The sequence below is a fragment of the Triticum dicoccoides genome, chromosome 7A, assembly GCF_002162155.2.
Source record: "Triticum dicoccoides isolate Atlit2015 ecotype Zavitan chromosome 7A, WEW_v2.0, whole genome shotgun sequence".
Classification (NCBI taxonomy): Eukaryota; Viridiplantae; Streptophyta; class Magnoliopsida; order Poales; family Poaceae; genus Triticum; species Triticum dicoccoides.
In genome coordinates, this window is record NC_041392.1 from 300,149,094 (window position 1) to 300,165,610 (window position 16,517).

The following is a 16,517-nucleotide window of genomic DNA, read 5'->3' on the forward strand; positions in this document are numbered from 1 at the left end:
CACTTAAGAAAATGTGGAATAGTTTCACAACTCACGCCACCTGGAACACCTCAGCGTAATGGTGTGTCCGAACGTCGTAATCGCACTCTGTTGGATATGGTGCGATCTATGATGTCTCTTACCAATCTACCGCTGTCATTTTGGGGCTATGCTTTAGAGACTGCCGCATTCACTTTAAATAGGGCTCCATCGAAATCCGTTGAGACGACACCGTATGAATTATGGTTTGGGAAGAAACCTAAGCTGTCGTTTCTAAAAGTTTGGGGATGCGATGCTTATGTCAAGAAACTTGAACCTGAAAAGCTCGAACCCAAATCGGAAAAATGCGTCTTCATAGGATACCCTAAAGAAACTATTGGGTATACCTTCTACCTCAGATCTGAAGGGAAGATCTTTGTTGCCAAGAATGGGTCCTTTCTAGAGAAAGAGTTTCTCTCGAAAGAAATAAGTGGGAGGAAAGTAGAACTTGATGAAGTATTACCTCTTGAACCGGTAAGTGGCGCAGCTCAAGAAAATGTTCCTGAGGTGCCTGCACCGACTAGAGAGGAAGTTAATGATGATGATCATGAAACTTCAGATCAAGTTGCTACTGAACTTCGTAGGTCCACAAGGACACGTTCCGCACCAGAGTGGTACGGCAACCCTGTCTTGAGAATCATGTTGTTAGACAACGGTGAACCTTCGAACTATGAAGAAGCGATGGCAGGCCCCGGATTCTGACAAATGGCTGGAAGCCATGAAATCTGAGATAGGATCCATGTATGAAAACGAAGTATGGACTTTGACTGACTTGCCCGATGATCGGCGAGCCATAGAAAATAAATGGATCTTTAAGAAGAAGACAGACGCGGATGGTAACGTAACCATCTATAAAGCTCGGCTTGTCGCTAAGGGTTATCGACAAGTTCAAGGGGTTGACTACGATGAGACTTTCTCACCCTTAGCGAAGCTGAAGTCCGTCCGAATTATGTTAGCAATTGCCGCATTCTATGACTATGAGATATGGCAAATGGACGTCAAAACGGCATTCCTTAATGGTTTTCTTAAGGAAGAATTGTATATGATGCAGCCGGAAGGTTTTGTTGATCCTAAAAATGCTGACAAGGTGTGCAAGCTCCAACGCTTGATTTATGGGCTGGTGCAAGCATCTCAGAGTTGGAACATTCGTTTTGATGAGATGATCAAAGTGTTCGGGTTTACGCAGACTTATGGAGAAGCCTGCATTTACAAGAAAGTGAGTGGGAGCTCTGTAGCATTTCTCATATTGTATGTGGATGACATACTGTTGATGGGAAATGATATAGAATTCTTGGAAAGCATAAAGACCTACTTGAACAAGTGTTTTTCAAAGAAGGACCTTGGAGAAGCTTCTTATATATTAGGCATCAAGATCTATAGATATAAATCGAGATGCCTCATTGGTCTTTCACAGAGTACGTACCTTGACAAGATATTGAAGAAGTTCAAAATGGATCTGTCAAAGAAGGGGTTCTTGCCTGTATTGCAAGGTACGAGATTGAGCACGGCTCAATGCCCGACCACGGCAGAAGATAGAGAAAAGATGAGTGTCGTCCCCTATGCCTCGGCCATAGGGTCTATCATGTATGCTATGCTGTGTACCAGACCTGATGTAAACCTTGCCGTAAGTTTGGTAGGAAGGTACCAAAGTAATCCCGGCATGGAACACTAGGCAGCGGTCAAGAATATCCTGAAGTACCTGAAAAGGACTAAGGATATGTTTCTCGTTTATGGAGGTGACGAAGAGCTTGTCGTAAAGGGTTACGTCGATGCTAGCTTCGACACAGATCTGGATGACTCCAAGTCACAAACCGGATACGTGTATATTTTGAATGGTGGGGCAGTAAGCTGGTGCAGGTGCAAGCAAAGCGTTGTGGCGGGATCTACATGTGAAGCGGAGTACATGGCAGCCTCAGAGGCAGCACAAGAAGTAGTCTGGGTGAAGGAGTTCATAACCGACCTAGGAGTCATACCCAATGCGTCGGGCCCGATGACTCTCTTCGGTGACAACACTGGAGCTATTGCCCTTGCCAAGGAGCCCAGGTTTCACAGGAAGACCAGGCATATCAAGCGTCGCTTCAACTCCATTCGTGAAAGTGTTCAAAATGGAGACATAGAGATTTGTAAAGTACATACGGACCTGAATGTGGCAGATCCGTTGACTAAACCTCTCCCTAGAGAAAAACATGATCAACACCAGAACTGCATGGGTGTTCGATTCATCACAATGTAACTAGACTATTGACTCTAGTGCAAGTGGGAGACTATAGGAAATATGCCCTAGAGGCAATAATAAAATGGTTATTATTATATTTCTTTGTTCATGATAATTGTCTATTGTTCATGCTATAATTGTGTTATCCGAAAATCGTAATACATGTGTGAATACATAGACCACAACACGTCCCTAGTGAGCCTCTAGTTGACTAGCTCGTTGATCAAAAGATAGTCATGGTTTCCTGACTATGGACATTGAATGTCATTGATAACGGGATCACATCATTAGGAGAATGATGTGATGGACAAGACCCAATCCTAAGCATAGCTCAAAGATCGTGTAGTTCGTTTGCTGTAGCTTTCCCGAATGTCAAGTATCATTTCCTTAGACCATGAGATTGTGCAACTCCCAGATACCGTAGGAGTGCCTTGGGTGTGCCAAACATCACAACGTAACTGGGTGACTATAAAGGTACACTACAGGTATCTTCGAAAGTGTCTGTTGGGTTGGCACGAATCGAGACTGGGATTTGTCACTCCGTATGACAGAGAGGTATCTCTGGGCCCACTCGGTAATGCATCATCATAATGAGCTCAATGTGACCAAGTGGTTGATCACGGGATCATGCATTACGACACGAGTAAAGTGACTTGTCGGTAACGAGATTGAACGAGGTATTGGGATACCGACGATTGAGTCTCGGGCAAGTAATGTACCGATTGACAAAGGGAATTGTATACGGATTGATTGAATCCTCGACATCGTGGTTCATCCGATGAGATCATCATGGAGCTTGTGGGAGCCAACATGGGTATCCAGATCCCGTTGTTGGTTATTGATCGGAGAGTCGTCTCGGTCATGTCTGCATGTCTCCCGAACCCATAGGGTCTACACAATTAAGGTTCGGTGACGCTAGGGTTGTAGAGATATTAGTATGCAGTAACCCGAAAGTTGTTCGGAGTCCCGGATGAGAACTCGGACATCACGAGGAGTTTCGGAATGGTCCGGAGGTAAAGATTTATATATAGGAAGTCTAGTTTCGGCCATCAGAAAGGTTTCGGGGGTCGCCAGTGTTGTACCGAGACCACCGAAAGGGTCCCGGGGGTCCACCGGGTGGGGCCACCTATCCCGGAGGGCCCCATGGGCAGAATTGGGAGGGGAACCAGCCCCTAGTGGGCTGGTGCGCCCCCCCTTGGGCCTCCCCTACGCCTAGGGTTGGGAAACCCTAGGGGTGGGGGTGCCCCCCACTTGGCTTGGGGGGGAAGCCACCCCTTGGCCGTCGCCCCCTTGGAGATCCATCTCCCTAGGGCCGGTGCCCCCCCAAGGCCCCTATATAAAGAGAGGGGAGGGAGGGCAGCCGCACCTTTGCTCTTGGCGCCTTCCTCTCCCTTCGTAACACCTCTCCTCCCCGCTGGCGCTTGGCGAAGCCCTGCCGGGATCCTGCTGCATCCACCACCACGCCGTCGTGCTGCTGGATCTTCATCAACCTCTCCTTCCCCCTTGCTGGATCAAGTTGGAGGAGACATCTTCCCAACCGTACGTGTGTTGAACGCGGAGGTGCCGTCTGTTCGGCACTTGGTCATCGGTGATTTGGATCATGTCGAGTACGACTCCGTCAACCCCATTCTCTTAAACGCTTCCGCGCGCGATCTACAAGGGTATGTAGATGCACTCCTCTCTCCCTCGTTGCTAGATGAGTCCATAGATTGATCTTGGTGATGCATAGAAAATTTTAAAATTCTGCTACGTTCCCCAACAAGAACACCCCTCCATAGCTGTTGAAGTTCCTCCACAAGAGGCTCCATGAATAAACCAAAATCCTTTCCAGGAATTTTTGGACCTGGGATGAGCAAGGCCATCATGTAGTTTGATTCTTTGGTGCAGACATTTGGAGGCATGTTGTAAGTGATAGCAAGCATTGGCCACATGCTATATGTGGCGCTTTGGTGGCCAAATGGGTTAAATCCATCTGAAGCTAAGCCAAGTCTAATGTGTCTCGGTCAGCAGCAAACTTTTTGTGTTTCTGATTGAAGCTTTTCCAATCACTACCATGAGATGGATGGCTCATTACATTCTGATCTCTATACTCCTGGTTCCTAGAATGCCACAGTACATCCTTTCTTGTTTCAGCATCATGAAACAACCTCTGCAATCTTGGTATAATTAGAAAATGTCTCAGAACATTATGAGGAATCCTCTTCACAGCATTGCCATCTTTCCATCTTGATGATTTGCATTTTGGGCATTCACTTAAGTTGGCATAATCTTTCCGGAATAGAAGACAATTATTCTTATAAACATGGATCATATCATATCCAATTCCAACTGCATGAAGGAAATTCTTCATTTTACTGTAGGTGTGTCGCAGCTCAGACGCATCTGGGGAAGATTCACGGAAAGCAGCCAACATCGCATCAAATGATTTGTTGGTCATCCGCTCAGATGTCTTCACCTGAAGAAAGGTGACCATAGCTGAGAATACTGATAGCTTATTTCCTGGGGTGACAGCCACGTTGCATTGTTCCAACATGCGGGCCCACCATTGTTCCAACATGTGCTCGTGCATTTCGTAGCATTGTTTCAATGTTGGTCGAACTCACTGGCTCCACCACCACCTCCTCCTCCTCCTCTTCCACCTAAGCATCAGGCGGATCAAGATGATGATCTGTTGCTTCCACATAGTTAGTAACATTGACGTTCACAGCTTCACCATGATGAACCCACCTAGTATATGTGACTGACATCCCATACAAGTGTAGATGATTTTGCACAGTCGATTGGGGTCTTTTAACTGAATTCATACAACTGCTACACGGGCAGAGCACATCTGATTTTGAACCACCGTACTCAGCTCTGATAAAGTTCATGAAGTTTTCAACCCCCTCAACATATGCAGCAAAGAACCTTCTAGAAGAAGTTATCCAAGTCCTATCCATCTGTTAGACATACAAATTAGTTCTTCTACTAGATATTATAGGAAAAACATATATGCTTTTTTATGAAGTCCAAAAAAAATACCTAGGTCAATGTCTAAAGCTATGGCAAGATATTTGGACAAGTAGATCTAAGTAACAAAATATATGTAAAGCTAATCCAGCAAACAGATTTGAGTGCTAAATTATGGCAGGCTATTTCAGCCGTCAATGAGGTGGAGCACACAGCTATCGAACTATCGAAGGCCATCTCAGCAACAAAGATTGAGTATAAAACGGTGTAGATCTATTTCACCTAATAGATTGCCTACTAGACCATGGCAATCTATGTCGCAATAAATACATGGCAGGATATTTTAGCAACTAATCGGGCTTGGCATGCCATCTCAGCTAAGCAGATTGAGTGCAGAACAGGGCAAGGAAGCTTCTTAAGCAGAGCATATTGACTGTAAACTACTTCGGCAAACCGTGAGATAAATAGCATCTATCAGATAACATTCAGCGCTACACGGACATGCACGGGGCCTCAGTCTAGAATGCGCGTACCGTGGAGAAGCTGACCGCCGTGTGTCTCCACATGAATGTCGCCAGCAGTGGCAGCGCTGACCGCGTGCGTCTCCGCAAGAACGTCACCAGTGGTGCCGGCGCGGCTAGCGGACAGCAGTCTACGAGAGTGTACTGTGGGAGCGAGAGGATCGCTGTGTGTCCCCTCGATGAACCGCAGTGCCGATGTATCGGCGCGGCGGGGATGGAGGCTTTGGCGGAGCGAATGGAGTGGAGGGGGCCGGAGGGTATGGGGAATATTATTGGCTAGTTGGCCGAAGGGCAGTTGAATTTGGGATTTGGGGGGAATTTGTTTGGGGGGGTCGCGCGGTGGGCGGGGGGTTGGCGCATGGTTGGTTTCTCCAAGTGCAGTCCCACATGTGAGTGAAGAGGCAAGCCGAAGAACTTTCCGTTTGCGTGAGCCATGTGCACGACCGAACGTGTGTGGGGTGCAATGCGACCGCGGTAGGGGTGCTATGAGTGTACCGCCTTTTTTCCTTTTAAACTTGGTGCTTCACCCCCTCAAAAAGAACTTGGTGCTTCGCGTGATCCATGGATACTACTACTAGTAATCCAGTAATCCCGACTAAAACAGCATGGCCGGGTCTTTTCCCGCGCGATATGCTGGGAAGTTGGCTTAGTTGGGTTTTTAGGACGAGTAATGCTACACCTACATAATCCCAGTTACCTAATTAACGTAATGTGAAATGTGTGAGCTATTGATTGTAGATTGGGGGGAGGGAGGGGCTCACCACCATGAAAATCAGGGAGGAGAAAGAGAGAGGTAATTTACGTTAACCCTTTCATAGGTTCCTGTAGATGTAGAAAGATGTGAAATGCATGAATGTGTAGTGGACGTACTATTGGAGTGCCTAAGATAAACTGTGTATGTAGACCCTATGTGTTTATTTAATTCGCATGTTAGCTTTGTCTCCGGTCAAACCTTCTAAGTTTATACACACAAAAACGAATCATCATTCCATATACTCCTACAATATATCTTACTATTACCGTGAAAGTTCATATACACCGGATGAGATTAATGCAAACACGGCAGATTTTCATTACATTTCAAAATTTTATAGGACAGAAAAATAAAAGAAACCCGACCCTAAACCTATTCTACGGTGGCGACCAACGTCCTCCATCTGCGATCTCCATGTACAAGTGCAGGGTTCAAGACCCGTGAAGTGAAGGTGCGGTCTCCGGTGAGGAAGAGTAGAACATGGGAGACAGACTGGCCAGTTGGCACACCATGCCCTGCCGCCTCCCATGCCCTACTCATCCTCGGAGGAGTCCCCGGTCTCGGTGGTGCCGGACGTTGGACGGCGGCAAGTAGGACGCATGGCTGATGGTGCTCCCGTCGTCGGCCGCCAGCGTGGCCACCGCTTGTGTGGTCGCATCTGCGTCCGGCTACACCTCTATTGCGTCGCGAGCGGCGACTTGAGCAAGGGCGGCGACCTCGAGCTTCATCCCCGAAGACAAGCTCTCCCGCAGAGCGTTCGCGCTCGCGTTCATGGCGGATGTGGTGCCAGGTAGCAGGACGATGTGCTATGGTGTGGAGTTTAGCTGGGCGTTGCCGCTTTAAGTAGCGTATTCCGGTGAGGCCAAGCGTCCAAGTGCGTCATTAAGTCACCAGAGTTGGTTCCTCGGGCACCGGGCGTAACGACGGCATACGGACGGATGGAATGAATGCGGGCAGTTGGCGCCGACTAGGAACGCACCGCTCGACGACATGAGGGACGAGGGTTTTTGGTGTGCCAGGGTAGTCAGCTGCGGTCATGGCAACGTTGGAGATGCCCTTTGCTCACATGCGATCCCCACATGTCATTGAAAAAGCAAGATGACCCTGCATGTTCTCTGGTCCTGGGGATGGAGTTGGCCGCGCTACACCACTCCGCGGACGTGTCGCAGCTCACGCGCTTTAGCGCCCCATGCATCCTCGACGAGCTGGGTGTTGATCTGCTGGTCGTGCCACAACGCTAACACCACCCTCAGCACAGTGAAGCCAACCGTGTCCAGCGACGATGAGCGTGTCGCTCACCGCGGTCGCCGTGTCCAGAGGCGGTGCGGGAGCTGTGCCACATTGCTGGCCCCCACGACCCACATGAATGGTTACCGGTGGCGAGGAGGTCGTGGGCCAGCTCCTCCATTGGACTAGTCTGCGCCACGCCGTCCCGACAAGTGTCCCCCACATGTCGGTTTCCCTGTTTTCCGGGCGAAATTCGAGCGTCAGTGCTCTGCGTTGCGCATTAGGCGCAGAATAGGTGGTTTTTGTGCCCTGGTTCAAATGTGGTACAATACCAAGTTGTTACCCTAGCCCCAAGTGTGGTGGTTTTGGGTACGGTACCACCCATGTTCCGGAAGTACTAACTATACTAGTCCATGCGTACTCCCTCTGTTTTTATTTACTCCGCATTTTAGCTTTGCTCAAAGTCAAACTTTGTAAACTTTGACAAAGTTTATAGACATAAATAATAACATATACAATAACAAATCAATACCATTAGATTCATTATTGAATATACTTTCACATCATATAGATTTTCTATTGTAAATGTTCAAATTTGTTCTATAAATTTGGTCAAATTTTATGAAGTTTGACTTCAGTCAAACCTAATATGCAGAGTAAATAAAAACGGAGGGAGTATCTTACTCCGTGACCAATACAGAAGGGAAAACGAGACAACTTATTGTTTATTTGAGCCGTTCAAGTATAATCATGTGGCGTTGCTTATTTCTCATTCCTCTCCAACCCTCTTCTCCATCGATCATGCCGCCCTCTGGTCGAGTCCATCCTCCCGCATGCCTCATTTGAACATTCCACCGAGTATCATTCACATGTGGGCCTAGACCATGCTTGTATTTCCAATGTTGTAATTTGTCTCACATGCATACAAACAAACAGTTCGTTTAAAGTTTCACTTTGCCTCCACTACGTGTCGCTTCCCATCTTAGTTTTGACATCCCATTCGGTTCATGCCCCGACACATCTTGACAAGATCGATTGATGTTGAGAGATCAATTGCGTGTTGTGCAAGGAGATAAAGGTTTGGCCTGTTTCTATGACATAAATGACTCGCGGGGGGGTCTGTGGGGATCAGAGGGAGTATATTGTACATTCATAAGTGAAACGAACATATTGTGCCCATCCTAGTCCTCTTTCAATCGATCTGTGGACCCCGAGATGAAATCGAGAGAGAACGAGTGGGTGCATGTGTGATACCTAAGGCGGATTCAAAATTTTGAACTGGTGATCATAGCATCCGCAAATCATATATAAAGGGTATTCAATGTCCGTTTCTCTTTTGAATGTACAATACACTCCCTCTGATCCTTTCTAGTTTACATATAAGTTTTATGTGTAGTCCAAGTATCTCTACTTTGATCAAACTTACAGAAAAAAGTATCAACATTCAACAACGCCCAATCAATATTGTTAGATTCGTATGTACTCCTAGATTTGTATTCAAACAGACATGGTTTCCAATTTGTTTTCAACCATGTGAATGTGCTTGTTCTTGCACATGCTCTTCCTACTAGGATTTCGCCATGTATAGCCAGTCCAATAGTAACTTTTTTAAGCTCCCTGTCCAATAGTACTAGTGGAGTACTGACAACATCTGTAATATAGTATGCAGTGCTAATAGTACTCCCTTCTTCCATTTATATAGGGCCTAAGAGCAAGTCTAATAAGGCCTAGTCAGCAGGCTTTAAGAATTGCCATGTCATTAAAATCCTACTTGGAGGAGTGAGAAGAGAGGAGAGAGAGTGAAGCGGGCTCTTATTCTATAGCCCGGCTAGAACACATAGATCAAGAAAAAATAGTATGCATGCAACTCTCTTCCAATCATATACCTTGCTCATGCAAATATTAAATGCTTAGAGCCAACCTAATAGCCATTCTAAGAGCCCACCTATTACTTAACCATGCAAATATTAAATGATTATATGAGTATTTTTTTAATGATGGCTCTAAGTGAGGTGGCATCTCTTTATAGCCAATAGTCGGCTAAATTATTAACCATGCTCTAATGCGTTTTCAAAACCGCCTTTGACTATTGACAAGATTAATAGTACATAAGATGTATAATGTTAAAATTATATCATTGGAAGCTCCTTTCACATACGAATTTGACTGTATGCTTTGTGATTTGACGCCTCATTGCTCATTAATATGCCGGTACCATGACTGGGGTGCTTCACCCCTGCTGCTCTGCACTATATTTCGGTATGGCACGTGGACCCGGTAGCTTGATGTCCCACATGTCGACGAAAGGGACTAGAACATTTATGAAAGCGAGCACTCCACTCTTACAACGGAGGAGTACACGACACGGCGGCCCAGTGAACTATTACTTGTGCTGTAGTACTACTATAATCTTGTTGTTTCGCACGATCCATCAGTACAAACCTGATTAAATAGGAAAGGGCGAGATTTTTCCCATGTGGTAGATGATACTGGCCATACATTTCAAAGGCAATTTTAATGTATGCGAACTGAATAATTAAGTAACAATATGATATCTAGTAAAACTAAAAACACATATGATTTATTGTGTTAGAGTGTAGTAGTAGTGTTGTATTGCATAGTTGTTAGGTGTAACATGCGAGAACGTGTAGAAATGTAGTTTTGGAGGGCCTATAGAGAGAAAAGCGTAATACGGTCACCGGACTTCAGAATACGCTCATTACGGTCACTATATACGTTTTGTGGTGATTATACGGTCACTTGCTCACCGTTCAGCATTGGATTGCACTCTGTTGACCGGCCAAATAGTCTGCTTGGCACTATGTTGACTAGTTAAATGGACCATGTTCCTTATGGGTCACACCTGTCAGTTCGCATAGGAAAAAGGTCAGATAAACACAAATTTACGCAGGCGTGACAAGACTCCAACTCACGCGCGGGAACCACCTAGTTGTGTATGTGTCTGTCAGGGCCTGATGTGTGCGCATGCACGTGTAGGTTGAGCACTTGAGCATGAGCGTGTGTGTTGGTCGTGTGGTGTGTGCATGCGTGCATGCGTGTGTGTGAGAGAGTGTTGCGTTCGTGCATGGCTGCGTGTGTACGTGTGAGTGTTGCATGCGTGCGCGGCTGCATGTGTTCGTGTGAGTGTTGTGTGCATGCAGTTCGTGTGCCTGCCTGCGTGTGTGTATAATCACCACATTAGATCATGTGTGTTAAAACAGACGACTCAGCATACCAATACAAGGCCACCTTGTCCGTTGTGCCCGCGGTCATGACTTCAAACTGCCGTCCAATATTTTTTGTCGTTTGTTTTCATTCTTACTAGCAAGATGCTCGTGCGTTGCACATAACATCAAGATGCATTTGTATGAGTAGTTTATCTTGTGAGAGAAAAGGATGAACAGGCGAAGGCCTTATTTGCAAATGTGCAGAGGTGTGTGGGTACCTTTTTGCAAAATTGCCATAGTTTCCTTCCTATCCATCAAATATAAATCAGACGGCCTATATTGCAGGATGGCAGGCACATCATCATCACCAACTCTGTTTTTTATAAGAGTGTAGAGTAGATACATGCCGACAGGTGGGCCCAATGGTAGTGAGATAATGTGATCCAACACTAGAGGTGCCACGTGGAGCGTTTAACTGGTCAACTAGTCGTGTCTTGAGAAAATACAGAGATGTACGGTGAGCCTGTGACTGTATAATAACCACAAAACGTAAATGGTGACCGTAATGAGTGGATTCTGAAGTCCAATGTACGTATCGTGCTTTCGGTTCAAATACAATGATCGTCACTATACATATTGCGAGAGAAAGATGAAACATGCGTGAATGTGGTGGGCGTAATTTTAGAGGACCTGGAGATAATTTGTGTGCGTACGTGAAAGGAGTGTAGAGGGGGTGTATGCAATGGAGAGAGAGATGCTCTTTGTTTCTCTTTATTATGACTAACTCTATATATAGTATAAAAATAAAAATTCACAGTGCGTAATAAATATCATTGTGGTCACCATGCAATGCAAATTAACGTTCATGCTCCTCCATATAACTTTGTAATGTTGTATATATGTAGAAATTCTAAAATAATTTTTTGGCCACAATTTATTCAAAATAAATGTTGTATGCGAAATAAACGTGAAGAGAGGGCTTTTTAGATCAATGGGGTACGTGATGTAACATGTGTGAATGTGTAGTTGATGTATTTGGCAGGGCCTAGAGAGGTATGTGTGTGTATTACGTATTCGAGAGAGGCATGGATAGAGGGGCCGGGCGGGGGGACGTGGGAGAGATAGCACGAGAAATGAGAGAGGTCTAGAGAGAGAGACGAATACAATGTCACGGCGAGAGATGCCCTTGAGTGTGTATATGCAAGGGGGGAAAGGATAGAGGCACGAGGAGATTTTTTTTGTGTGTGGTGTCTGTGTTGGTATGTGTGGGTGTGAGAAGATAACGAGACCTAGGGGCAGAGGGTGTGTCACCGCGTGAGGTCCGATGGGACGAGGTGAGGCCCTTGGTTCGGTTCCGTCCTGCGCCACATTGGTCGGCCCGTGACGCATTTAGGGAGACCCATGGATGACTAGTCGTACAAGACAAAGATAGCAGAATCATGTAGAACTCTGTATCCACTGACAAAGCCGGCTAGGATTTGTAACCCAGGGTCCTCGGACTAAGGTAACCCCTTATCTCTGATATTACTATTCATCCAACCTAACTTTAAGGGGCATCCTACAGAATGCTCTACTAGAATCATACTCGTCGATTAGGAAGAGAGGTGTGAGACAATGTGTGAGAGATAGGCCTAAAGATAATGTGCGTACAGGAGACACATAGGCAGTTCTATGTATATAGAAAGGGTCGATGGGGATTGTGTGTGTGTGTGTATGCTTGTGAGAGGAAGAGTGCTTGTGATAAAGGTTAGTGAAAACAGTCGTAAATGGTTACGAGAGGGAGGGAGGGTTATATCGAGAGCATGTCTGCGAGAAAGACACCTCGGGAGAGAGTGTGTGAGCATGTGTGAGAGACCACCAATGGAGAGTGAAACTACACGTAGAAGACGGATGTACACATTGATTACAAAAATAAATTGTATCCAAATATTAGGATGGGATCAAGATATTTGCAATTCGCATAAGGAACGGTCATTAATCCATCAAGCATCTAGATTCTATCGAATTTGAGCATGTCATGTTATTATTCAACATAATTGATCCACATAATTAGTATTTTGAACTCCAGACAATGCATTGCTTTAGCAATCAAATATAAATGTGAGTATAGTTCATGTTGTGTGTAAAGCACATTATACATACGAAAGTTACACAATGAACATTATAAATAGCTAGCTATGAACTAGTGTACATTTGAATTCAACTTAAGGTGGTTTAAAAAATTCGAATTCAACATGAAGTCCATTCAATTATTTGAATTCGATATCATGGCATTTGGAAATCATACCTAAATTATGGGGGCACCAATCTTTGATCTCCTTTTGTACATAATAGCATATATAGTCATGTACAAAATAGATTCAAATTTACCTCCTCCATTCCAAAATAATAGTAGTTATAGGATTTTCAAGTGTACAAATTTCAAAAAGAAGCGCATAATTTAATGAGGTTTTCAAACATACAAGGTCAAATTTAACGTTGTCTATTTAGGTCAATCCTCAAAGTTCAAGAGTACTCTAAACGTGAATGCTTCTATTTCAAAATTTCAAACAAAGCGCCAAAAGAGTCTCTACTCGCCCGAAACCGTGTGAGACCAATGTTTGGTAGAAGGAAATTACTTTTCTAACTCTGGCCCGTGAAACCTACCGGCCTGACGTACAAAGGTCTAAACCGGGGTAGGTTTGTAGCTTCATCTAGACGCCACACAACCGCCTCCAAAAACATTCATACACAATGGCCGCCTAAGCACACATGCGCGCGTCCGAAATCGCTCCCGCCCACTATTTGGGACACCTGGGATTACCATCCTACCCCCGACCCACAGTAGGTCCGAAATTTAAGAGGGGGGGGAAGTTTGTAATTTCCCCAAATTTCAAGAAAGTGTGTCCCATCTGTTCAAAAAAACCAAAACAAGCGCGTCCCAGACCGAAACATGGTTCTCCCTTAGCTCCCCCGCCCCCCCGCCCCCTGTCTGATTCCCCATTCATACTCCGTGGGTACCAAAACTACCTCTCCACCAGCCACGAAACCCCGACGTCCTCCGTCCGCCACCCCATCCCACCCATCAACTGCCGCCCTCCTCCATAACGCCGAAGCCGATACCCCGACGTCGTCGTCCACCGCAACCTCCACCGCAACCTCAACCGCAATGCCCTCCACGGCTAGTAGTTGAAGACGAGGCCGAGCTGTCCGTACCCGAGCCAGTTCAACCATGTCATCCTGCGCCTCACCGCTGCCGCTCCAACTTCGCCATCGTCCACCGCACCGGAGCTATTCCCATGACACCGTCCTTCGCCGCCTCGGATCTGCTTCCCCTCCATCAACAGACGGCCACTGCAACACAGTCAACAATTTGGCCATGGGTTCGTCCAAGGCTCGACCCTCCTCCAAAATAGCAGTTCCCCAGGTAAAACCAAGAACATCGCCGCGACATCCGGAGGACCCAGCACTGGCAACCGGAAACGGTACTCCTCTTCCCTTATTCGTGCAAATCTTACGTGGCTGCTTGCACGGTATTCATCCCACAGAAGACACTAGTTAACCACTTCTTGATACTAGATGTTCCAAGTAACTCACGATGCACAAGGTTTCTCCTCATATATTATTTCACCTTAGCTAGAGGTCCGTCGCCCCCTGGATTTCAATTCCTGGTCAGTTGATCCCAATTAAAGGAAGCATTCCCCAGCGTAACAGGCGCTTGTCCGCCTATTACATTGCGGAAGAAGTGCCTCGGTGTTTATCTTAGGGGTGTGTGGGGCCTAGAGCTATTGGCGCCCGATCTGGAGGTCGATCGGGATTAAAGGGATGGCCAGGGGCGCTGCCAAGCACGGCGGTGGTGTGAGGTTGAGGGGAGGGTGGGGCGGCGGAGGCAGGGGTCTCGGCCGGTGATCGCTGGCGGTTCGAGAAAGATCGTCAACAGTGTCTGGCAGGAGGTAGACGAAGGCCATCTGCCCGTTCCTTATAGATCGGACGGTTCATAAAAAATCGACTGACCTATTTATTTTCAGTTGACTATTATTTTGATAGGACCACATGTGGTGGTGTGCTAGAGGAGTACCTGGATTTCCCAGCCATCCATGTGCTCATATATTACAAAATCATACGGAGTAGAATCTAATTTTGTTTGCCATGCAATATTATAGATCTATCATATGTCTCCTATCATTTATTTTTTAGCCACCTGGTATCTGCTACTTTTACAGTGCACTAGTTCTGCACACACTTCACCCATACTCTCACTATTGTGTTTTTATGCAAGGGTATTTCAAACTCTACCTTAACAGAAGAAGAAAAGAAAAGAGAGAAGTCACTCCTGCTTGCTTCGCGGGCAGGCAAGACATGTGTTTTCGCTTTAAAGGTTGGATGTTCAACAGATGGAGACGGTAAACGTAGCTTTGGAGTTGATGATCACGCTCGCCGTGAACCACCATCCCGGGTGCTTGCTTTAACTTCATGGTGTCATATGTGGTTGCATGTTGCATATGGTGTCTAGCTTGTATTCGGAAGGCCGAAGTCGGTCCTTATTAGGATAAGGAAAGATATTTTTTACATGAACCACCATCCCGGGAGCACCAGAAGACAAATATCTAGTCAGGGCACTGGCCGAGCCAGTGACAAGCCCAACACAGACAGGCATCTCCTGGAAGCCAACTAAAAAGCCACGATGGTGGCGAAGCAGCCCGCCTCCCACCAGGCTCTCAGGTCCTAGATGATCATGCTCACCACTCCAGCCGGATGTCTAGCTTGTATTGCTTACAATTTGGTTAAATTGCATCTGCTTAGCTTACACATTATACCTTTAAATATGACATGCCTTCCTGTTTTTGGTGCATACTAGTACATTTGTCTATTAACCATGTTCTTACATCAAACTAATGTTCTTGTGTATCCCTCATCAATCACTTATGATGAGGCAGTTAGGCATGTGGACTACTGTGAGTAAAGATCCTCATTTAAAGAATGCAGCGCCAGCCTCCCAAGATGATTCTCAAGAAACAGCAAGGCTAGATGACGATAGTGAACATAGCTCTTTAGTTGATTACCGCATTTCCCCTACACAAGCATCGCGGCTGCTTGCTCTAACTTGGCAGCATGGTATGTGGTTGCATGTTGCATATGGTGTCTAGACTGTAATTCTTCCAATCTGGTTAAATTGCATGTGCTATTCTACTTAGTTTATACATTATGCCTGTTATTGTGACATGCCTTCCTGTTTTTAGTACATATTACACCTGTCTATTAAGCATGTCCTTACATAAAACTATTTTTTTGTATCCCGCATCAATCAATATGAAGGGATACCTTTAGTATATGTAGTGCGATATTAGTTGCATCTTTCATATGATTTATAGCATGCGCTGCTTCTAATTTGTTGAAATGTCATTTATGATGGGACGCTTTTAACTTGGCAGAGTCATATTGGTTACATCTTTCATGTGGTGTCTAGCTTGCATTGCTTCTTATTTGTTAAAATGGCTTCTGCTTAGTTTACACAAACAGTTGTGAATATGCCATGTCGTCATGTTCTTCGTACATATTCCATCCTGGTATCATGTCTTTGCCTTACATCAAAGTAGTGATTGTGAATATCATGCACAAATGGGTTCTGAAGAGTGAATTTTATTGCTTTTTCTTGTCGGTTTTACTTTGCAATTCAAAATCAATAA